Source organism: Maniola jurtina, chromosome 5 (assembly GCF_905333055.1).
Source record: "Maniola jurtina chromosome 5, ilManJurt1.1, whole genome shotgun sequence".
Lineage (NCBI taxonomy): Eukaryota > Metazoa > Arthropoda > Insecta > Lepidoptera > Nymphalidae > Maniola > Maniola jurtina.
Window position 1 is genome coordinate 3,609,065 of NC_060033.1, and position 6,239 is coordinate 3,615,303.

General features: G+C 38.2%; 1 long non-coding RNA gene across 2 annotated transcripts; it reads left to right on the forward strand.

The window, feature by feature from the left end:
• Positions 1-2,129: 2,129 nt before the first annotated feature.
• LOC123865054 lies at positions 2,130-4,223 on the forward strand. Of its 2 annotated transcripts, XR_006795886.1 has the most exons (4): positions 2,130-2,736; positions 2,842-3,018; positions 3,750-3,895; positions 4,044-4,223. It is a non-coding gene; the product is annotated as an uncharacterized LOC123865054 (long non-coding RNA). The 2 variants fall into 2 exon arrangements; XR_006795885.1 differs by having other exon boundaries at positions 2,130-3,018.
• The last annotated feature ends 2,016 nt before the right edge of the window (positions 4,224-6,239 follow it).

Genomic DNA, 6,239 nt, shown 5'->3' on the forward strand with positions numbered 1-6,239 from the left:
TTACAGCCCATCTGTTTAACGACACATTCGTCGCGGTTATCGTATAGTGACTGCAAGTGAGTATATGAAAAACCGCGGCGTTTGTTCATCAAAACTAAACACGTGTGTTTCCACCCCGGTGGCGTTCAGGAAATTGCTGCGTTTTATTCTGTTTGCTTTAACTACACCTGTCACTGCATTTCTGAGGGGTCTTAAATTAAATTGAAAACAGGGTTGAGTTAATAGTCAACGCTACTGCTTGTTGTAAAGGATTTTAGCTTTTGCTTTGTTGGTAAAGTAAATATTTACGTAGCTGATGCCCACGACTCCTTTGTGGATTGAGGCTATTTTCAAGATCTACTTGGAGTTTCTCAAAAACTATGCTTAGTGGGGACTGGGGGTCTAAGTCATAGAGATAATCAACATGAAAAAGCGCAGTTTGACATGACGTGGGTGGCGACCCCCTGCCAGACACCTCTTTACGGGGGTCTGGCAGGTGGTTGCCACGACAATTTAAGTGTCTGGCAATGCATTACGTGATTTCTAATACTATTCCGAAGAAAATGTAAAAAAATTAGACTTCATACTTTGGCGAAAGAGTTTTTACACCTTTATTACCTGTTATCTCCCAAAGCCACCATGATCCAAACTTCATAGTCGCTGATCGTTCCTCCCTGTGTTGCATGCACAGAGAAACTTCCAGATTTCATAAAATAACAAAGGTCTGGCACGCGCTGGCTCTCTTTCTCTCTATGACTAAAGGTCGCTGCATACGTAACGTGTTTTTTCCGATTTCTCGAACTACTATTGGACAACTGGAACGCCCCGCCCCATCCGTTTTCTAATTGTCCAATAGTATTTCGAGAAATCAAAAACACGTTACGTATGCAGCGACCTTAATTCAATAAGTTTATTGCTGGTAGGTATAAGTCACGAAGGAAATTTAAAAAAAAATGTAAAAAAATAACCCTATCACCTTATCACGGATTTGGGTTTCCTATTATTATCGACCAGACGAGGCGATCCTAATTTTCCTACTAAAGCTTCATTAATTTTAGCTCACGTCGTAATTATTTAGCTTGCATTGTCCATGTTAATAGCAATTTGGTTACAAACAATAGGTTATGCATGATCTCATTAAATATACGAAATATTATACCGCATGCAGAATACTAGGACCGTATACATTTTGAAAATAGCTCCAAATCTGTGGCCAAGTCATGTAGATATGCAATCAATGACGTACGACTGTGCTTGCATGGAAGGCAGGGCCGGCTAAAGGCAAAACACACAAAACTGAGATGCAATGCCGCCGCATCGTTAATAACGGCAACTTGGCACGACGCTTCGCAAAAAACATCTTCCGAATAGATTTGCATCGCGCATTCTTCTGATGGTTACTTCCTTACTTAATAATAAAAGAAGTTCTACACGCTTTTTAGGGTTCCGTACCTCAAAAGGAAAAACGGAACTCTTATAGGATCACTTTGTTGTCTGTCTGTCTGTCTCTCCGTCCGTCCATCCGTCCGTCACAACACACAATATAGTCATTGCATGATTACATCGCTGACAACGATGCAGTAAAAAATACGCATCAGTGTAGGAGGAATTCAGACCTAGTTTTTCAAACGAATGACATTGGATACATAAATCTATACGTGCACAGTTAATAGCAGAGGCGTTGCCAGTTCCCATTCGAGGGTTATTTATCCCATTAACGCCGCAAGAGCTGTTTTGTGACGCAATAATATTTGCATCCCCGTTACTTTTGTTGGCAGTGGGTACGGGTTAATTCCACATCGGAACGCGATGCGCGTCTGTTCTGACAGCTTTATAGGGTTAACATGCGTGTTTGGACCGGGGTATAAGTTTGGGCGCAATTTATATCCGGGGCTATTTATAACCCTGCTGTATTTACCAGTTGCACTAATGAATAGTAGATCTTCATGGGTAATATTTTTTTTTAACCCCCGACTCAAAAAGAGGGGTGTTATAAGTTTGACGTGAGTATCTGTGGCGTCGTAGCTCCTAAACTAATGAACCAATTTTAATTTAGTTTTTTTTTTGTTTGAAAGGTGGCTTGATCGAGAGTGTTCTTAGATATAATCTAAGAAAATCGGTTCAGCCGTTTGAAAGTTATCAGGGCCCCAAGTCTACTATTGCAATTGTGTTTCAGTTGTCTATCAATGACATCTTAATTGTTACTTTTAGCAATTTTGGTAGTCTACTAATTCAATGGCGTCACAATTGCTTTCCGATGGCGTGCCACTGACACTTCAATGACGCAATTGTAAATAGTTGGTAGTCCCGTACTTAATGACAAGCCAATGATCGAATGTATGCGTAGTCTGCTAATAGTTTGACAGCTGCAATGACCATTGAATCGCCAGTGAACTATCATTGATGCGCCATTGTGCTGTCATTGCTTTTAAGCCAGTGTTTGTTTGGTTTTACGGGTTTAACATCATGTTTAGCAATAGTTTGGGTATTTAGTTGTTATCTTTCTACGTTGTAAGGTGAACACCTAGGCATAATGTCTAGAATAAGATGGAATATTTTGGAATTGGCCAACGCGGTTGATACTCAGGAGTTGATATTGATACTCGCTTGCTAAGGAGCAATATAGACCCCTTTCAGGATATATCCTTTGTAAAAATGTTTCGCCTTGGGAAGGAAACTGTACAGGAGCTAGTGGAGCAGCTCACTCCACTTATTCCGAGACCACAACGGAATGATGGAATATTTGCGGAGACGAAGGTTAGAAAACAACTTCAAATTATCATTGCTTATCTCTAAAGGCATGGCTATAATCTAAGAATACATGAAGTTGGTAGGTATGAATGTAATGTATTACTGTTGCAGATTCTGATAGCCCTAGCATTTTATACACCATCTCATACCAGACATTAGTTGGGCAGAGTGCCCTCCACAGAAGACTGTGTCAAGAGCTGTGAGGCAAGTTACAGAGACACTCAATGCCAAATTTAACAAATATGTTAAATGGCCCATCCAGCATGACCGGAATGCCATGAAAGCTAAGTGAGAAATTCAACTTTTCCTAACTGTTGTAGGTTTCCTAATGTTGGTTGGATTTTCAGGTGACAGTGGCTATCCTCTGAAGAAAACAAAGATCACCCCAATCCTCAACACCATAGAGGGAACACCATAGCACAATTTTTATTTAATGCACTCAATAGACTGCACTCAATAGAGTTGAACTCTGTATAGTTTTATTAAATAAAATCCTGTTTGAGACAGTATATGAAAAAACCGGCCAAGTGTGAGTCAGACTTGCGCACTGAGGGTTCCTTACTCGGGTATTTTTCCAACATTTTGCATGATAAATCAAAAACTATAAAAATCTGTTTTAGAATGTACAGTAAAGCCCTTTTATATGATACACCACTTGGTATAGTTATCTTACTTTGAAAATTGAAACAGGTTTTCATTTTTTTTTAAATGATGTAACCACAAATTCGCGGTTTTCAGATTTATTCCTGTATTTGTGCTATAAGACCTACCTACCTGCCCAATTTCATGATTCTAGGTCAACGGGAAGTATAGGTTTTACCTACTTATAGGTATAACCTTTAGGTTTCTTGACAGACACGACAGATGGACGGACAGACAGACACAAAGTGATACTATAAGGGTTCCGTTTTTCCTTTTGAGGTACGGAACCCTAAAAAAAGGGTGTCCTAGACAAATAAACTATAGCAAATATTATAGTTTGATTGATAGGTGTTTTATTTACAAATTATTTTTTTCAGATGTTTGCTCCGAGCACATGCATTGCATTACAGTCCAATCACCACAGGCAAGATTGTGAATGCATGTTATATTTTGCACAGTATTGCAAACAAGACCAACGCACGTGCCTCCACTCATGCCTGTGGAAGCTCTTCATCTGCAACAGGTATGTGATTTAATTTTTGTTTATTCTTTAAAAAAAAACAACAAATTTCCACAAATATGTTTATTCATTTAACATAAAAAGATTAAAATATCCTTAATATATAAGAGTAATATTATTATGAATTAAACAACATTATTGTATATTTTAGGATGAACACAATTCAAGGGCCGAGAGTTGGAAAGTGCTATTGATGGACAGCATTCACAAAGCCATCGAGTTAACCAAGGTCTGCTTGAAGGTAGAGTGCTGCAGCAGGCTCTCATCAACAGGCTGTGGAGAAATGCATGAAATTAATAATAAATAATTGAAATAAATGATTTTGAATTTTGACTAGACTTTGATTAGATTTTTAAAGAAAAAATAATATTTCTTTCCTATAATCCGCATAACTGTTTAGCGATTATAGCGAAACATAGGAATATTAATTTTTCTTTAAATATCATGGAATTCCACAATGTAATGTCTGTTTCTATTCAATATTTGATTAGATTAATATTGGAAACTCCAAGCATAGTGATTCATAATAATTTGCTGATCTGACACCATTACCAGAGTATTTTCCATTTAATTTTTTTGAACAGACACTAAATTGTACCTTGAATGTAGTCATCAGATTCTGATTCTGATAGCTGTTTTGTGGGACATTTCTGAAAACAATAAACTACTGTTTATTCAATACTAGAGGATGCCCGCGGCTTCGCCCGCGTGGATTTCGGTTTTTTAAAATCCTGCAGGAACTCTTTGATTTTTCGGGATAAAAAGTAGCCGATGTCCTTCCCCGGGATGTAGCCCATGTCTGTACCAAATTTCATCACAATCGGTTCAGCGGTTGGGCCGTGATAACGTAGCAGACAGACAGACAGACACACTTTCGCATTTATAATATTAGTATGGATAATATAATGACTAAATGTTTTTAAATATTAAATGAATAAAAAGGCAACCTTTTTCGAGGGGAATGCAACACTCGTTGCATCTCCTGCTCCTCCTGCTGTCCTGTTAAATACAGCAGCAAACTTTTCAATTGCTGCAGCCAGCCTAGCAGCAGCTTGGTTTGTTGCAGTCCCCAGTCTGACAATTGCTGCAGCCAAGTTCTCCGTCGCCTGGGCTTGAGCCAAAATGCGTCTGCATTTTGGCCTCGATATCTGCTCAAGCCTGGCCTGCGAACGCCGCTTAGCCAGGCTTTGCCCCGTCACTGGTGCGGTTGCAGTGACAGGAATGGCTCTCCAAATAGTCTAGCAGTGACGAAATCTGCTCCCCTACTACCATTTTCGCAGTCCCTTATAATATTCACACTTCACAGATTTAAATATTCTGTCTACCTAGGTAGGTATTCGCAAGTCGCCTCAAAAATCAAAAATCAAAATACTAAAATAATTGACATTTAATGTCAATTATATAAATACTTTTTTTATTGAAAATATTACAATAAAACTTAAAGCTAGCCTTATCTAATTACTATACAAATCATGCCCGCGTGGAATGGTGCCAAGAATACTGGCTGCATTTCCGCGTTGGACAGCCAGGCTGATCCGTTGCGCAAAAAATGAGCCAGCCCTTCTGTCACCCGATGAGGCTATTAAACGCAATTAATGTCAATTCGACAATTACAGATGAAATATAATTATTTTTGACATTTTATTTTTTAGATCGCACTTAAAATTTTTCTTTTTGGCTTATTATGATAATTTTACTTAAGGCTTAATCTTTAAAACACAAATAGATAACATTTATAATCGAATCTAGCTTAAATAAACGTTTTTAATATGTATTATTTTTTTTGGACTCATTTCGGCAAACGCTTTTTGAGCAAATGGCAATACCAACTACAATGCAACTACAATCCAATTACAAGACCATCGGTCGACCATTGTGAATTTAGTAGACTACGAAATTGTGAACCAATGGTAATTGAATTAAAATTGCATTGTAGTTCAATGACAAATCATGTAAAATAGCAGACTTGGGGCCCAGCTCTTTTCTAGTTACTGTAACCTTCACTTGTCGGGGGTGTTATAAATTTTTAATTTACACTTGTAACATCAAGGAAAAAAGCACAGCTGCAATAATACCTGATGGCCAATGCTGAGGAGTTTAAGCGCATGATATGAAGCGTGTTTATTAAAAACATGCCTTTTTATTCTTAATTTGAATCATCATGATCAACTCATCGGCCCGGTCCACTATTCTGTACAGGTCTTCTTTCAGAATGAGAAGGGTTTAGGCCATAATTACACCACGCTTGCCAAGTGTAGATTGGCCTACTTCATATACTATATATATACTTTGAGAACTTTATGGACAACTCTAAGGCATGCATGTCTCCTCACGATATTTTCCTTCA